Genomic DNA, 19,886 nt, shown 5'->3' with positions numbered 1-19,886 from the left:
TCTTGGAGGGAAAAAGACAATATTCAAAAGAGGAAAAAAACTAGAAAATGCATTTCCTGCGGAAAATGTGTGGGAATGCTGAATAGCTGAATTGCTAAAGCTAAACTGGTTGAATAGCTTAAATCAGTAAGAAGAAGTTGAAGTAGTGAGAATAGTTGAAAAAGTGGAAATCGTTTTAATACGTATGAATTTCATTATAAAGTTAAAAGCTTATGCTAAACTGAACTGTTGGCTTTAAAAGTTGAACAATGACAAAATATGTAAAACATTGTGAGGTTTGAGTTTATTTTCTAACTGATAATGAATAAGTAGAGAAGACTCACAAATGCAGAAATATAAAACAAATTGTATGAAAAACCTTAAAGCTCAAATGCATTGCACTATACTGCTGAAAAATCTTGAAAATGGTCAGAGTTAGAAGCTGAACTGCATTACCTAAATAAGTGAAGAGCTAAAACACATCGTTAGAAAAGCTGGAAGCTGAACTATAATACTGTCAAAGTTGAAAGTTGAAATGAATTGCCTGAAAAGGCTGAAAGAAAAAATACTTGTATTATTATCAGACATTAAACACTGCATAGAACGAAAAAGCATCAATCTAGCTGAGATGAGATGGGAAATATATTGCGTAAAAAGAAGGGGGCTGAAGAACTTTGCACTGAAAAGGAAAAATGAAATGCATTAATGACAACCATGTTCTAAAAAACATAATATACAATGATATTAAGGCATCGAAAATGCCTAAATATGGGTTGTTAGTTAATATGTTATCTGAAGTTAACTGAAACAATGAAAGTCTGAGGTCTTTAAAGTAACTTTTATATTGAGTAATACTGTTGGAGTTTGATGGGCAAACATATTCTGCATGTTACAATTAACAACAGTCCTGACATTATGTACATGAAAACAATGGCATGATCTGGAAAATGGAAAGGTAATGAAATGGTGTGTGGATCTTTGTAAGATATCGTGAAAAACAGATCATTGGTCTCACTGTTTTAACAGATGATGCAGACAGTTGACCTGCTTACAAATATATTTTAATTTCATTCAATTATATTACTGTTTTGGGTCAAAACTGTTGTAGTAATTAACACCATAATTAATATGTTTCAAAATGCAGTTGTAGTATCAGCAGTAATAAATTACAGGAAGTCATATCAGCAGTTAAAATACAAACAAGCGTGATACAATGTGCATACTGATAATAATATTTCAAATTATTATTATTATTATTATCATTTCAAATGACAAATGCATGTAGAAAGAGGAGTTTCCAAAAAACAAAGTACCAAAGAATAAAACTTGGAAATGCCCTCTAACAGTCTGTAAAGATGATAGCTGACTTTAACAGATGAATAAAAACACAAAGAAAAAAAGGTCTTGTACCTAATACCAAAAGTAAGTGAGTGAAACATGTATTAATAACAAATTGGTTAGCAAAACCAAAATCCATAATGCCTAAACAGTAATTGTTTTCTACTACTTCTACATCTGTCATTTATCTGTTAGAAAACAGATCACGAGGGAAAGGAAAGGTTGATATGAAAAATAAATGAATTATATTAATTGTGATAAAATAAAAAAAATAAGCATGCACTTCTGAGGCATATAAGTTAGATATTAATAAATAAATAAAATAAAATTGTTGTCATACTGTTTAGAAAGGAAGCCAGTGTGCCCGACGGGTATGTTCCAATGGTTTACAATATATATATATATATATATATATATATATATATATATATATATTTTTTTTTTTAAATAAATAAAAATAACAGAAAAATACAATAAAACAATTCTTGCAAAACCAAAATCCATAGTGCCTAAACAGTAATTGTTTTTCTACTAGTTTTGTAAGGCAGGGCCCAACAATATACAGTGGTGTGAAAAAAGTGTTTCCCCCCTTCCTGATTTCTTATTTTTTTGCATGTTTGTCACACTTAAATGTTTCAGATCATTAAACAAATTTAAATATTAGTCAAAGTTAACACATATAAACACAAAATGCAGTTTTTAAATGAAGGTTGTTGTTATTAAGGGAAAACAAAATCCAAACCTACATGGCCCTGTGTGAAAAAGTGATTGCGCCCAAAACCTAATAACTGTTTGGGCCACCCTTAGCAGCAACATATGCAATCAGGTGTTTGCAATAACTTGCATTGAGTCTTTTACAGCGCTGTGGAGGAATTTTGGCCCACTCATCTTTGCAGAATTGTTGTCATTCAGCCACACTGAAGGGTTTTCAAGCATGAACTGCCTTGTTAAGGTCATGCCACAGCATCTCAATAGGATTCAGGTCAGGACTTTGACTAGGCCACTCCAAAGTCTTCATTTTGTTTTTCTTCAGCCATTCAGAGTTGGACTTGCTGGTGTGCTCTGGATCATTGTCCTGCTGCAGAACCCAAGTTCGCTTCAGCTTGAGGTCACAAACAGATGGCTGGACATTCTCCTTCAGTACTTTTTGGTAGACAGCAGAATTCATGGTTCCATTTATCACAGCAAGTCTTCCAGGTCCTGAAGCAGCAAAACAGCCCCAGACCATCACATTACTGTCGTTATTATGTTCTTTTTCTGAAATGCGGTTGTCTCATCAGTCCACAGAGTATTTTCCCAAAAGTGTTCAGCAATTTGCTCAGCAATGGTTTTCGTCTTGGACCTCTGCCATGCAGGCCATTGTTGCCCAGTCTCTTTCTTATGGTGGAGTCATGAACACTGACCTTAACTGAGGCAAGTCAGGCCTGCAGTTCTTTGGATGTTGTTGTGGGGTCTTTTGTGACCTCTTGCATGACTCATCACTGTGCTCATGGGGTAGGTTTGGTCAGCCAGGCACTCCTGAGAAGTTATGTTTTTACTTTGTTTACTTGTGTTATCTTTGTCTTATATTTAAATTTGTTTGATGATCTGAAACATTTAGGCTAAGTGTGACAAACATGCAAACAAAATAACAAATCAGGAAGGGGACAAACACTTTTTCACACCACTGTATATTGTTCCCATCAGTAGGCCTATGTCCTATCAACTAAACTAACTGAAAATTAAATTAAATATATCAATTGTGATAAAATCAAATGGCTCCATAGTGTATCTTTCAATATACAACATTGTTAACGTCGGCTTCACTCTGCCTGCGTGGCGTGAGCATGGTGTTTCTGTTGCGTGTCAGTTGCGTGGCGGCTTGCTTGTCACATGAAAAATAGGCGGCAGTCCTATTTCTAGCATGCACACGTTTTCGGTGCCCATGAGACGTGCGTGTCACGCAGGCAGTGTGTAAGCTCTAACCTGGGAACATGGGAGCCGAAATAGGAACGGACACGCCACGCAGCTGACACGCTCAGGCCACGCAGCCAGTGTGCAGCCGGCCTAAGCCCTACCATTAAAGGCTTTTTACATGGTGGTTAGACTGAGGCTAATATCCCATGTTTGGTTCAAGCTGCAGTCGCCCTGTACTGACACTTGCTGTCATTTTATCCCAACATTTAGCTCAGTTTACTGAAATCCCACACAAATATATATATATTTTTTTACATCTGTCCTCTCTTCCAGATTCAGTTAGTTCAGATGCATGTAGCAACTAAAGTAACTGAAAAGTTTCCCCCTTCAACTGGCATATATCTGTTAGAAAACAGATAAAGAGGGAAAACAGAAAGGTGAATTAAAAAAAAATAAAATAAAAGATATGAATTGTCCTGAAACAGAAACATAAGCATAAAATGTATAAATAATATAAGGTGGAGATAAATAATAAAAATAACTAAAAAAGTACTGGTGTCATACTGTTGAGAGAGGCAGGTAGGTCAGTAGAGTATGTTTCAATGGTTTACAATATTGTTAAACCCTACAAATAAAGGCTTTTCACATGGTTAGACTGAAGGCTAAAACCCCAAATAATGTATCCCGACATTTAGCTCAGTTTACTGAGCCTCAAAATAATGCAGGGTTATCCTTGACTTTGAAGGAAGATAGGGTTAGAGTCACTTGATTGTCTTCTGACATGATTGAAGACATTAGTTCTTGACATTAGTTCTTGACTAGTTCTTTTGACAAGGCTTATTTAACCAAGTCATGTGTTTTGGGCATTCTGAAGACAAAACGTTCAGCTTTGATTACACCGACTTAAATTTAAACACTGTGACACCTTTTCAGTAGGGTTTAGATTAGCCCAAGGCCCAGTTTACACATGTGAAAATCCTTTAACACGCCTACCAGCTCAAACCCCACACTAATAATTATAATTTTTGTAATATATATTCCATGTCGTCCTTTCCTTTTCCTTCTGTGTGTGTATATATATATATATTATTATTTTTTAATCTGTTGTGTCTTCCAAGAAAACAGAGAAAGAAGGAAAAGGAAAGGATGACATGAAAAATAAATTAATAAAATATATTGTGATGAAATACAAAATAAGATTACATTGTTCGAATTAGACAAGGTATATATCAATTATCAATGTAACAAAATAAATTGGTGTCCTACAGTCATAGTGTCCATGAGTCAGCAGTGTAAGTTGCTAATTGTTGAATCTGTCCATTGTTGGCACAAACCAAAACTCTTAACAGAGCACAGTGTAATTGTGAAGATGTAAGGGGCTGTAACATTGTGACCTTTGATGATCCAGGGGCTGTAGAACTGCTGCTTTCAGGTATCTGGCCAGTCTTTGGTGGGAGGACAGCATCACTTTTGTGACGTTGAGGAGCAGAGGCCTTATAGATGGAAAAGTAATGCCAACAGTGTTTTTGTTAGTTCTTTGGACAAAAAGGGAATTTGTACTAAGTTAATAAAAATAATAGTTACCTTTACAACTTGTTTAGGGCGAATTGTAATGCTGCACTGAGGAGGAGCTGTCTCTGTGACAGCGTAAGTTTGGTTCCCCGCATCAGTTCACCTGATCACTCGCCAAACGTCAACAGTAGTTAGGCTCTACTGAACTGTGCACAGCATTGGATGCAAAGCTGTGGACGTAGGAAAATGAAGCAGGTCCTGACAAGAGAAAATAGAAAGTTGTTGTAATAAACTGCAGACTATGCAAAAAACCTGTTCAAAAGTTACATAATACACAATAATTAAATACCTTGAACACTGCTGCAAGGCAACACAACATTTCTGTACAGTGCAATTTTACACAGAGTAGTTTAGGAAGGCTGCATGGGGTTCAGCTTCTTGTCATGTTTAGCCTTCTTTATAGTCCTGATTGTCTCCACTGTGTGAAGTGGAGTGATCACAGCAGAGGCAGACCTGCAGCAAAAAGTTCATTTAAATGACAATGTACTGCTAGCTGTAACAACGGTGTTGCAAAATTGCTGCGTTATTACAAAGTGAATACAGGAATAAAGACACAATTAAAGCAATATAGAAAGCACATATGAAATTAGAATCATTACCTTCTGTTGTGAAGACTCTTCAGCGCTGGTAGGTGGAAAGCAGGCAGTGGTGGTCCATTTTTTCAGTTTTTAGAGCCAGAGAGAATGTGAAGCAAAGGCAGGCAGGTGTTATCTCATCCTCTGCTTGGAAGAATGACTGGGACTAGCATGAAGGTTAAGGTGTCCCTGTGTGGTCCAACAGTGATTGTCTGTCCATTGTTGATGGACAGTTAAGCTGCTGCTGCTGCAGCATCTGTTGTTGGTTGTTGTCGTTCTTCACAGTGATGAAGGAGGTGAGGCCATAGCTGGCGGTGTCCTCACAGAGGACACAGGAGAACTGTGTCTCTCGTCCAGGGGAAAGTAAACGTAATGAGTTATAGTCTATAACAGCCACCCACCCTGAAATTGGGTGGCATGTAAATGTGGGGTTTCAGCTGGTAGGTACCAATACACCAGAAAGTGCGTGTTACATATAGAACACGTACTTTCTGATGTATTTCTGCTAGCGTAAATGATAGCAGCTGTGTACAATGCTGTACACAGCTGCTGAATGTTTAGGGCTGTACTTGGGATGTACAGCCCAATATATCTTGTAAATATATCTCATAATAATATGGTTACCTGAAACAATTATGACCAATTACATTATCCAATACTGCCAAAACTTAACATTACCAAACAAAATGAGACCAACAACAATGAGGTATCCAAAAAAAAACACAACATAATGCTCAGTGGATTTTTGACATCTGGTACAGCTGCAAATAAGACACCTTTAAATTATTAGACCATAATGCATTTCATCATTGCAGATTTCATTAATTTAGTTTTTTTAAATCAAACTGTTATCACTTTTGGTATTAGGTACAGACCTTTGTTTCTTTGCTGCCATCTTTATGGACTGTTAAAGGACATGACACAGTATACAGGATTATGATAACTGTAATACGTTCTCATCACACCAGAGTGGAGACAATGCTGCGGTTTAGAAATAAAAATGAGGTCCAGAAGTGTGTTCTTATCTGTGGTGGCAGCAGTGATGACTTGAACATATCCCCGGGACTGAAACAGCTCAAGGATTGGCTTACTTGCGTTGGATAAGTGATTCTCGTTGAAATCCCCACAGACAATGATAGGGTGGCAATCCATGACCTCCAATGAGTCCAACAGGCTTCCCAGGTTTGACAGAAACGATGTCACACTGTAGTCCGGAGGTCTGTACACAGCTGCAATCAAAGCACTCACTGGGGCTTCAACCTTCAGAGCCAAAAAACTCAAGGTCAGTGACATTATGTATGTACTGTTTTTCACGTACTTGAATGTGCTCTTTCACATAAACTGCAACGCCACCACCACGTTTGTTGGCCATCTGTGGAACATTTGTGTAGGACAGGTGTCTGTTGCGTTTGAACATAGTGTAGCCCTCTAAATGGAGACTGTCTGCAACAAAGGAGCCTTGTAGGTGAGTTTCTGTGAGACACAAAACATCTGCTAGACACAGTTCATGGTGGCTCTTGATGTCATTCACGTGGCATGGCAAACCTTCTGTGTTATGGTGAACAATGGTCAGAGTGTCATGTCCGTTCATAGCCTGTGTGATTTTGAGAAGAGGCATCATGTCATCCAAATTGACTCGTCTCATGGTCCGTAGGGCTCCAGTGATTTGTGGGTTGGCATATATTTTACTTTCATCCATATCCAGAATGTGCAGTCCGCTGAGAGAGGTCACTCTGCTGACAGCTACATAAGCCATGCCAGGTTCAAAAATGTGTTTCAGTGACACTACAGCTGATGTCCTTGTCATACCTTGAACCTTATGAATCGTACAAGCAAAGGCCAGTTTAACAGGAAACTGTCTGCGTACCACTCCTTTCTGTTTCATTTTCTCCTCTGCTCTGTCGATGTACACTAGATCGTCTGGTCCTCCTGGTGCTCTGTTACGATAATTCCTTCCAGCTGTTTCATCATCCATCTTGAGCCCGAGCATAGTGACATGTGCGACACCATTTTGTTCAGAGGATATTACCCTGACTAGCGTAGAGAAAGATCCATTCACCAATCCTTGAGACACGTCTATGTTTCTGGTGAGCATGACTCTGACACCTTCAGCTACGTTTAGCGTATCTGGTAACTCATTTCTGTTTCCTTTAAATGGTTTGGCTTGTCGTGCCATTCTGCCCGTCTGTGGATCCTTTTTGTAGTCATCTGCATCAATCTTGGTGATGTGAGAATGGAGCAGAGCTAACATTGCAGAGTTGTGTGAATCAACTTGTTTATTAGTTGCAAAAATGTGTAGCACATCAGTTGGACACAGTTCTGGTTCGGTGACGGCCTGTGACAACAAAGCTCTGTCTGCCTCGGATAACTCCTCTGACTTTTCTTTCACACGGATCCTGTTCAACATCTCTGCAAAGGCAACATCATCCTTCTGACGCATAATCTCAGTCAGAGTGATCATCTGAAAGTGTTCCTGCCACAGGTCAATCTCACATGGGTCATACACGCAGAGAGCCTTGGACTGTCGCACTGGTGGAAGCTGAAAAAAATCTCCAACAGCTATTACCGACATTCCTCCGAATGGTCTCTAACTGCCTTTGATCTGTTTGAGTCTCGCATCAACATAGGCAAAAAGGGGCTTTGAAACCATGGACACTTCATCAATGATGAGGATTTCAGCATTTAAAAGTTCAGATCTGACTTCATCCAAATTGTTACCAAGGCCTTGAAATGGAGGCTTTAGGCTTCTCGGAAGTTTGAGTAATGAGTGCAGTGTAGTGCTTGATATGTTGAAGGCTGCAGTTCCAGTGAATGCGGTCAACAGGACAGTTGGGTTTGATATGTCGGCCTCCTCAGCGCGTCTCGGCAGTTTGCACAGTATCTTAGATGCCTCAGAGTAGATGCATTTGATTAAATGTGACTTTCCTGTTCCAGCGCCACCATTGATGTAAAAGAAGAACTGGTCTGGATTTAGGCCACAGATTCGCTTTACACACCACTCTCTTACTGCATAGAACACACAGGCTTGTCTCTGGTTCAGATTCTGATACATTTGGCGTAACAGTATGGGGTCAAATGCAGGGGGCTCTCTGATGGCTCTGATTTCTGTTACAGAATTAGCCTGATTACTGTATTCCGGGACATTATCTTTTTCATTTTCACAATCTGGCTCTCTTGCCTCCAGTTCTTCAATACACTCCAACCTCACAACTTCCGATTCTAGCGCCAGATTACACCATTCATCGATCACACCTCTGTTCTGCTCAAACTCCTCAACAGCATTCTCAATCTCGTCACTGTTTTTCTCATATTTGTCTCTGTTTCGTTTCACAATGTGTTGGACACTCTCCAGATGATCACAACCTGGTAGTTGCACACATCCATTACTGTAAAATGACTCATATGTGGGGTAATACGGTCTTTTCAGTTCCTGCTCTGATCTGTAGGGAACGTACAGTTTCAGTAACGTGCCGTAAAACTTCTCAGGATATTTTTCCTTGGATGTACGGTAAAACCTGATGATGGCAGGCTTATCGTCTTTCCGCCTTTGCACAAATCCCATCTCATTCAGGAATGGCAAAACATTTTTACCTTTCGTCTGTTTGTCATAGACAATTCTGCAAGTAGCTGCAAAATCAGCCAAACACATCTCCTCAAACTCCGGTGTTTCAGGTCTGGCTTTGTACTTGTCAGTCAAAAACGTCATCCACACATCTGAACATTCAGGTGTTGTGTTTTCCAGGGACGAGATGGGACGACTCATTTTCACTGCGTTGTCATCTGTCGGTATGAATACGACACCACGTGAACACTTCTTCATGTTAATTCCACATGCACGACTCACACATTCCTGAGCGCTGACCTCTCTTTTTTTGGAATACGCCTGCATTATTTCCCTCATTTCATCACATTCATTGACGTTGTCTCTGTTGGAGTTTTCGATGACTGTTTTGAGATACTCAGAGAGTCCAGATTCTTTTTTGGTAATGTAGCTGGTCAGATATATGATGCACGAATATGCGTTGAGAATATAACTGACATCAATATTGGCATTCCAGGCTTCAAGTAGATGTGGATTATATCCATTTACCCAGCAGTCCTTGGGGGTCACGCTTCAGAATGACTGCACTGGATTTATTCACCATGTTAAGGCATTGTTCGTACTCACTGTATGTCAGATTGCATTGAGCTAGGAGCTGCTGCAAACTCAGAGAGGCCGTTTCAGGTTCATTCAAAAGCAAGTTAAGTGGTTGGAGTTTTTGCTTTGCTTTTTCCACTTCCACTGGATCGATGCACTCACCAGGTCTCGTTATCATTGTGTCTCTGACGGGTGGTTTAGGAAAACCGAATCTGCATCCCGAGTTGACACTTTTGAAACATGTCGAATGATTTGTTGGTGTCTGCACTTCTGTGACTTTTTTGTACAGATCAGGTTGTGTATGTGGGTCTGGCAGCTGAGCTGTGATGTATTTGGACACAAAATCTAACACAGTCTGATCGTCGTCTTCGTCAAAAACAGGAGCACCATCAACCCATATGAGACAGTGTATGTGCGGACTTCCGCGATGCTGAAACTCAACTCGGTAAAAGAAGTCAACGACTCTGCCTAGGGGCTCTGCAGGAGATAAGAGCAAATCCCTGAATAATGCCTCAACACGCTTATCAAACATGCGCATTGCTGTCACAGGATTGCTTCGCAGTATGTCACACTTAGCTGACCAGTCAAGCCCTTCAAAATCGACATCTTCACCTTGCTGCCTTTTTATTGCCTCGATAACCTCAGGCCATCGCATTTCAGCTGCAGAAAACGTACAGAAGAATGTAGGAGTTCCCAACTGTCTGATCATGGCAAAAAGATCTCTTGTAGTTTTCTCCCAATAGGCTGGAGTTCCCCTTAAAGGTTGCATAAACCTCACGGCATCCTTGTTTCGCACCAGTCTCTCCACCTCACGTTTATCTTGCAACATTCCCGAGGTAATATTTCTTCCATCCCTCGTAAACGGTTTTCTTTTCCTTAGCTGTATTGTCATGCTCGATGTTGCCAAATGCATTTCTGTCACAAACTGTGCAAAGAACAAGAAGTTTGTGTCTCTGGCGAAACGATCATCAACACCAAAAAGCCTTGCTTTGAAATACTTACTGGGTGTTAATTTAAGAGGTCTCTCTTCATCCAGTGTGTTTTGACCAGTCGGAAACTGTACAGGGAAAGCCATGGCCTCCAGTTTAGGTGTTTTGAAAAAGCTGACAGGATTATTTCTTTCGGCAGGCGCAACGGAATAGATTCCTTCGCTGAAACATAAAATCTCCTCTGCCACGTCACACGGCTGAAGGCATGATTCCAGAGCGAAACCACCGTTTGGCATGTCACCGTCCTGGTCGTCATCATCTCTCTGCTCCTTTGGTTGTTCACCATCACATGACAACATGTCTATATCCCGTTCATTTTCAGGCTCATTTTCTGCCTCACACAGAGCATTACTCTCACACCTGTCAATTTCCATTAAATCAGTTTCATCATAATCATCTTCCTTCATTGTAGCATCCACATCATCATCTTCATCATCCTCATCAGGAAGTGTTGGATCACATAACTCAGCCTCATCTCTGATAGTTATGTCCTCATACTGTGGATGGATCTCTTTGAGTTTATGCAAAGCCTGAATGAGCTTTGACCAATTAACTGTCTGAAAAAGTTGGTGACCCTTGTAACACAATCGTCTCTTCAGTTTTACTCTCATCACCTGAGACTCACTTCTCAGTCTGGGTAAAGCTTCAATCATTTCCTGCACCTCAGACGGGACACACACAACATTTCCTCGTATTAGTCTCTGGCGGCCTTTAGGAAGAGGAATAATCTTGGCAAATGCTATACATCTGGATGCGAGATGCCTTTCCAATATGTTGAGATCTGACAGCTCAGGTGGGATGTCAGCAAGCATTAAGTTGTTGGCTACAGCTAGAGCTGGCATAGCTCCATCTTTAAGATGTTCATGACAGGTGTAACAAATCCACTCACTTCTTCTCTCATCAGGCACCTTGCAGTGTTCACAGCCTTCATCGCAAACATGCACATACTTCCCTGTCAAGCACGCTGCAACTATATGTGGATTTTTCACATAATTTGACCTGGGGCGGACTTGGTTTGGAAACGAGGCTTTATGGCAGACAGTGCAGACATAAGTGGGACCGGCCTTTATCTGCGATCTGAAAACAGAAATGGCCTCTTTGATTAAAGAGTTGTCATTTTCTCTGTCACTCTCACGTTTGTCGATTTATCAATCTGTATTTCCTTTTTATGTTATTTGCACATCTCATTTTAAACAGACTTCTAAATGGAAGGTTGTTCTTAAATCGGTCTCGCATTCTTTGTCTCATTAGTTGTCTGTGTCTATCTCTGAAAGCTTTGTCATTTGCATAACGCTGAGTCATATAAGATTGCTGCCTCACTCTGAAATCAACAAAGTTTCTGTAAAACGTTGTCATTCTTTCTCTTATTTTCATTCTAAACTCGGGGTTTTGTCTGTATCGGGTCGTTATATATATTTGTTTTTTTTTTTGTATTTCAGGATTGTTTTGATAACGGTAGTTAGCACACTGACTTTTTCTTTGTTTGACTGTTTCATCAGAATATTTCCTGCTTGAGTAACATGTTTTCTTTGCTTTATATGTTTCATGTGAAGCATACATTTTCCTTTCTTTCCTTTTTTGATTCTCCTTTCTTTGCGATACCTTTTCAGAGAGCAATAGTCTCCTCTTAATTTTTCTCCTTTGCTGTTTATTAAGTTTTTTCAGTTTACGCGAGACGTCATCACTGGCCACAGTATTTATTAATGGAACAGTCAAGTTTGACTTACTCTCAGTTGCAGAATTCACACTGAATTTAGATGATGGTTCTGGTTCACTTTGGATATCATCAGGAAAAATGACATGAACCTCTTTATGTTTCACAGAAGATACAGACGTGAGGTTTGTGGACTCTCCCTGTAATATGTTATCAGAGACATCTGTTGCATCAGTGTTTACCTTTGAAATAGTTGAGTTTGAATTATTCAGCGCAGCATCGTGTAATGCGACACAGTTCGAGCTGATCTGGCTAGACACTTCTGGTTCAGTTTCCATATGAGTGAATATTTCATGTACAGATTTGTCACCGATGTGAGCACTCAGGCTCGCCTCCTTTTGAAGAGCAGTTGATACAGCAGCAGTGTGAGTTGTAGGCTGACTGTCTCTGTCTGAGATAGCAGTATTCAGGATGGCAGTGTTCACATTGTAAAACTCCACAGGCTTCAACTCATAGTTACAGGAGGGCTGTGTACCCAACATTCTGTGATACTTCAGAAGGCGGTCAATCATATCCCCAAGATGTGAGAATGTCAGCATGACAGCAGTACCAGGAGTGTGAGAACCAGGGTGGAGGGGCAAACCTTTGGCTGTTCTGGAGTGTGGATCAAAGAAACCGTATCTGCCGGACTTTGTTCTGAATACGGCAATGCATAATGCACTCATCAGGAGCAATCCATACTGGACATCAGAAAGCAAACAGCTGAGTCCGGCCTCTAGGTCCAGAAAACTGTCTACCGCTCCAGGTAACGGTTCTCCTATGTGCCATATCTAGAAAGTTGTTCCATGTCCAAATAATGTGTATGCGTGCGTGCAGGTACTTCATGAGGGAGCTCGTCAGTATTCAGATAGATGTGATTAACTCTTTTTCTGACCTCTTTATACATTGCATTACCTTTATCCAAAACAAGATCAAGATCTGCTCTGGTGAGGTTTTCATTTTCGTGAAGGAACGCCAGAAATGTAAGTGAGTTGCAGGTACACTGCTGATTTCTGTTTTTACCATATTTAAGAGAGGCCTGGCTGCGGGATGCACGGACGTGTCTTACAGAAGGCTGACCTGCCGGATTTACACGGTCTGCATGAGAAGGGCCTGCTACACACTGAGGATGTCCACTCTTTACATTAGCATAAGATGCCTGTGACATGACACTTTGACCTCTGTGGTTTACCTGGTTAGCTTCAGGAGAAACTACCACACATCTTTTCTTTACCATGTCAGCATAAGATACCTGTGGTACACCTGGTTCATCACTTTGACCTCTGAGCTTTACTGGGGTCACAATAGAAGGCCTTGCTTCACCATCGCTGTGACATCCTCTCTCATCAGCAGAAACCTTTGGTGCATCGCTCTGACTTCCCTGTGTCACACTTTCATCAGCAGCTATCTTCACCTCTCCACAGCTCTGAGGACCAACACTTTCTACCCGCTCACCTGTTGTACCCTGAATCTCATTCAACCTCTCCCGGCGCAGACTTTGAGCTTGTGACCGCTTACCCTTCCTCGGCATTGTTGATATGATCCAAAACCACAAATCTTGTTTTATTTTTATTGTAGACAATCAAGATAATAAACACAATATGAATTAATATCGAAATATATTAATATTAACTTAGCAACATAAGAAAGTAGATTAAAGCAGTATCTACTCTTGTAATAGTAATGGCGATTTATATCTCAAAAATATTCTATTTATATTTATCTTAAAGCAAAATAGTAAGTGGTCAAATAAACGTTTTCCCACAAAATCTTTTCAAGTCTGTGAAGATATATTTAGAAGTAAAAGTTGACGTTATCACACAAATTATTTATGGATATACTGTATTTCAGTGGTACTTAAGTTTCTATATCTTCAGCAAATTGAAAACCAATAGGACACAGGAATAGGGTTTATTTAGTATTTTAAGGCACTATTAAGAAATCTGTACGGATGTTCAAATACTGTGCTTTTCTAAGAATAACTTTGGTATTTGTATATTTAAGGTTTTGTAAATGCCAGATTAATTTCTTTCAACCTTAATATATTCAGAGGTTTATTTTAATATATGTAAAGAATAAAGTTTCTCCTTACAGGTTTATTTATTTCACTTTATAAAAGGTTTAACCAACAATAAAGCATGTACAAAAGGTGTTGATGCAAACAATGTGGGTGGATCTATAGACGAGGTACAAATATGTGAATCAGAGACAAATAACATACAACAATACTTAAATATATATATATAGATTTGGATTTCAATTTATTGTTATGTACATTAACAAGAGACAGTTTTCGTCAATGATACACTTTATAACAGCAACTAATATATTTGGAAATGTACCAGATTTAATTTTGAATTAGTTTTTACAGTCCAATGTTTGTGATAAAAAGCTCAACAAAATGTGTGTTATGTATGTGTTTCCAGTCTTTTCAATTAATTTAAATTTAATGAACAAACTAAAAAATACTCTACTGTTACCAATTAGAATATTGATACAATATGGACAATTCAAAAATACAATAAGGTTTTTGCCAATTGAAAAGGCCAAATCAAATGTGTGTGAGAGAGAGACAGGAGAGGTAGAAAAAGTGTGAGCAGAGAAACTCACAGAAACATAAAACAGAATGATCAGGTTCCAATCAACCCATGAATCCAAAACAGATACCAGTAATCTGTTAATATCAGGTTCCAAAAGACAAGTTTCAAATATATCGTTCCAAAAAAAGAGGTTTCTTGCAAGAATGCAAGGAGATAGAGCGGGATAGAATTAGAGGGATAGAATGATAGAATTTCCAAAATTTAGATAGATATATTAGATATGACAGGAGAGATAGAAAACCTCAAAATTAGATAGATGTATTAGATTTGACAGGAGAGATAGAACGTCTTATATTAAGGGATGAGTGGGTAGAGTGATAGGAGAGAGGTGAATGATCTCATAGATAGATGGAGAGGGAGAGGAGCTGGAGGTCAGCGGACCTGTAACACAAAATGGAAACATCGCATTAGACATACAAAACAGGAAAAAAACATTACATAAAAAGTGATTGCTTTGAATATGTGAATATTTTTTTAACATCAAGGAAGGAACAGATTATTGGTATGATTTAGCTAAGAGGGACTTTAGTAGTGTCATTGTTTCACTAGGACTTTAGTAGGTGTCTCTAGGAAATCTCTGTATTCACTGACTTCTGTGTTCAATCACATAATATTGCCTAATTTTTGCGTGTATGAAGTATACTGTGGAGGGTCCAAGGATTCACTAACACAGATGGTGAAATACTAACTAAAAGTATGTAGAGTGCACAAGCAGATGTGTACAATAACGTTAAGACAGTAGTAGTATTTACTGCCTAACAAAGTGTCAAGGCAACACATGTCATAGCAACGACATCATTCATGTGTGTGAACATACTGTCGAGTTGCCACGGGGGTAACCAACACTGATGGTCCAGCAGCAACGTAGGAAGGAGGTGGACAAAAACATTGGGGGGGAGAGAGGAGAGGATTTTTTTACTGTAATATTAAATTCATACGTAATACATATGTCCAGTGGTGGAAGAACTATTTAGATAATTCGCTTAAGTAAAATACTTTCCACAGTGTGAAAATACTCCACTACAACTACAAACATTGGGTAGCTTGATCTACAGCAATGCATCATGTTCTATCAGATCATCATCTGTATGGTGAGGGATAGAGCAAGACATATCCAGTTTTACTTTAGAAAACCAAACTCACAGCTTATTTTAAAAGGTCCCATGGCATGGAAATTACAATTTATGAGGGTTTTTTTTAACATTAATATGCGTTCCCCCAGCCTGCCTATGGTCCCCCAAAGGCACCCAAAGAGCACCATGTCATGGTACCTTTAATGAGTAGGCTACTTTTCAGGCTGGACAACATATTAACTTATTCAATATCAAAGTGTCCTTCGTGACTCATATTTAAAAAGTGCGTGCGTGCGTGTGTTGTGGGGATGTGTGTGTCTCTCTGTGTCTGTGTGTGTGTATGTTTGTGTATATGTGGGTCTTTCTGTGTCTGTCTGTGTGTGCATCTGTATGTGTGTGTGCGTCTGTATGCATGTGTGTGTGTTAATGATTACTGCTGCTGCATAAATGTGAATGTTGCATTTTACTGATAATTGTGCTAATTTTAACTCCTATATACTGCTGGGTGGCTTAATCTACAGCAATGCATCATGTTCTATCAGATCATCATCTGTATGGTGAGGGATAGAGCAAGACATATCCAGTTTTACTTTAGAAAACCAAACTCACAGTTTAATGAGTACTTTTCAGGCTGGACAACATATTAACTTATTCATTATCAAAGTCTCCTTCGTGATTCATATTTAAAAATGTTAGAATGTATATTGTGGTAATACTTCTTTTTAAGGACGCAATTTATTTCCCTTTAATATGATACAAAACTCTTAGGACTTAATCAATATGCCATAGTTCTGTGCAGTGTGCAGTCTGCTTTTAATAGCCACAGTACACAGAAGTAATCATCACCTGGTGTAAATCATATGTAAATGGATTTTTTCTAAACAAAACTTAAATGTGTACAGATGCTAAATAATTATCTACAGTCGAGTTATGTGATCTATTATGAATTTCAGTTATAGTATTACTATACTTACCAATCAAAAGCGCACAGCAGTATCGATGTTCTGTTGAGAAAACCAGTGACAAACTGTGAGTTAGTGGGTTAAAGGTTACAGTGTACAGAGACAAAAACACTCAGTAAATGGTAAAATGCTGCTATAACAGCAAGTCTGGCTGTGAGGCAGAGCAGCTATTTCATTTTTATTTTATTTTTTATGAATACACACAATGCCACAATGTCAGTTACAAGCTAAACAGTTTAAAGATTAGGTTCATTGACAAAAAGCAGATTTAAGAGGACTGCTAACGTTAGCTAAGTGCTAATCTTGTGCACTTATGCTTGCTCTAAAAAGTTAGCCAGAGATTTTTATTAACAGTATTATAACTTACTATTAACACTTAGCATCAACTGTCATCACTCTCATAGAGCACCTTACCATACATCCCTTTGTATGTGTATTTTTTTTTTTTTTATTCAATATGTAGTATCTTTTCTTTTATTGTCCATATTATTCATGTGGAATGTCTTTTTATCATCCTGTTTATCATGTATGTATGTTGTGTGTGATGTCTTTAGGCTACAGGGACCTTGAATTGAACCTACCTACCTAGCTAGCTACCTATCACTAAGTGGGGTCTAGCTAACAGTGTGATAGAGCAACATTAGCATCATTGTTGTCTTGGTATTACATTTTCCAGCAACAACACAGTTTGTTTGCTTTTCCATTGACAACAGCTAAACCACTAACAAGTTGTTTTATGTCAGTTAACAAAGCTAATATTAGCTAAAGATAGCTATCAATAATTGTATCAACGCTGCTATCATTAGCTAATGTTAGCGCCAATGCTAACGCTACCTTAGCTAATATTAGCTAAAGATACCAAGCTGCTATCATTAGCTAGCGTTAGCATTAGCATCGCGTTAGCGTTAGCATCGGCGCTAATATTAGCTAATGATAGCTAAGTATAATTTACCAAGCTGTAACGTTACAGTCAAACATTTCGCTCTTAATTCATGTTTGTATTCTGTATGAAGTGGAAACCAATGCCAGCCTTTTTTTAAAAACACGAAACCTGTACTTCTACCATTCAAAAACGTTATTAGATAGCAGACTGGATACTGCTACTTACCACAGAAGATTGTAGAACACACTGGCGAAGCTGTGCTGAGGAGTGCGGAACTGCGCAGATTTCATTGAGGCGTTCAGGGAAAGTCAGAGATTCTGGCGCCATACGCAAAGAATTAGCGAGGTCAAATTATCTGTCTAGCGAGGTCAAATTATCTGTCTGTCTGTCTGTGAGTATGTGTGTGTCTGTGTGTGTGTCCGTCTTTCTTCAAAATTATGCTGTTCCATGAAATGATGATTTACAGTAAGATAAGATTCCCGCCACTGATACGGATTCGCTTTGAGTGACTGAAGCCTTTGAAGTCACCTGTTGCTATGCGTTTTTCGGTTTATTTTTAGATACACGCACACACACACACACACACACACACACACACACACAATATTTTTTATTTAACCTTCATTTAAATAGGTAATCTCGTTGAGACAACATTCTCATTCTCAAGAGCGACCTTTTGAGGACAATACACAACAACAGTTACAGACACACAGATTACAATAGTATACACAATATAATATATAAAATTTGGAAATTTAATTTCAGTCTGTTTGTGTGTGTGTGTGCATTTGTATGTGTGTTTGCGTGTGTGTCAGTGTGTGTCTGTGTGTGTGTGTGTGTGTGTGTGTGACTATCTGTGTTTGAGTGTGGGTCTGTGTGTGTGTGTGTGTGTGTGTGTGCGCGTTTGGATGTGTGTCTGTGTGTGTGTTTGTGTGTGTCTGTGTGTGTTTGTGTGTGTGTCAGTGTGTGTGTATATATGTGTGTGTGTGTGTGTGTGTGTGTGTGTGTGTCTGTCTGTATCTTTGTGTGTGTGTGTGTGTGTGTTTGTGTGTGCCTGTGTGCTGAATAGCTAAAATGCTAAAGCTAAACTGGATTAATAGTTGAAGTAGTGAGAATAGTTGGTAAAGTATGAATGGTCATGAAATTCATTAAAAAGTTGAATAACACCACTAATGTATAAAAGATGTGGTATATATATTTTTTAAAGCTGACGATAAACTGAATTGTTGGCTTGAAAATTTCAACAATGCCAAACAATGTAGAACATTGAAGGGTCTGAATTTATTTTATTTATTTTATAATTGAAATTACGAATAAGTATAAAGAGTGAAAGAAAATAGGAAGAGAGAAAAAGAGAAGAAAAGAGAAAAAGAGGAAGAAAAGACAGACAATATATAATAATTATCATGTCTGGGGAAAAGCACTGTGTCATGCTATAAAGATTATCACATTACATTACATGTCACTTAGCTGACACTTTTATCCAGAGCGACTTCCAGTTGCTATATGTCAGAGGTAAAACACATCTGAAACAAGTATGGGTTAAAGTATCTTGCTCAAGAACACGTTGGTTAATGCTTTACAGTGAGATTCAAACCTGGTTCTCCCACACCAAAGTCACATGTCACATCCACTGAGCCATCACTACCTGGTTGTGGAAAGTGTTCCTTCAGCTCTAATAAAGCTAATCACCACACCTGCTGCCATTGTCATACAGTGACATATGTCACCTGTGGCACGCTGCAGCTATTCAGAGAAAGATTTTTTGAGAAAGTGGAAATCGTTTTAATAAGTATGAATTTCATTAAAAAGTTCAAAGCTTATGCTAAACTGAACTGTTGGCTTTAAAAGTTGAATAATGACAAAAGATGTAGAACATTGTGAGGTCTGAGTAGATTTTCTAACTGATAATGACTCACAAATGCAGAAATATGAAACAAATTGTATGAAAAATCTTAAAGCTCAAATGCACTGCACTGCTGAAATATCAGGAAAATTGTTGGAGTTGGAAGCTAAACTGCATTACCCAAGTGAAAAGCTAAAATACATTGTTAGAAAAGCTGGAAGCTGAAATACTGTCAAAGATGAAAGTTGAAATGAATTATCTGAAAATGTCNTGATTGAAAAGTGTTAGAGTTGGAAGCTAAACTGCATTATCTACGTGAAGCTAAAATACATTGTTAGAAAA

The 19,886-nt window shown here is 38.7% G+C and overlaps 1 long non-coding RNA gene across 1 annotated transcript in view; it reads left to right on the top strand.

Annotated features, from left to right (window-relative positions):
- The first annotated feature begins 14,654 nt into the window (after window positions 1-14,654).
- Window positions 14,655-19,886, top strand: part of LOC118495347 — a 17,785-nt gene continuing 12,553 nt past the window's right edge. Inside the window, exon 1 of the long non-coding RNA XR_004897726.1 lies at window positions 14,655-14,856. This is a non-coding gene — a long non-coding RNA (uncharacterized LOC118495347). The remainder of the gene's footprint in view (window positions 14,857-19,886) is intronic.

The sequence above is a fragment of the Sander lucioperca genome, chromosome 6 (assembly GCF_008315115.2).
Source record: "Sander lucioperca isolate FBNREF2018 chromosome 6, SLUC_FBN_1.2, whole genome shotgun sequence".
NCBI classification, from domain to species: Eukaryota; Metazoa; Chordata; class Actinopteri; order Perciformes; family Percidae; genus Sander; species Sander lucioperca.
This window is presented reverse-complemented; position numbering and strand designations above follow the sequence as displayed.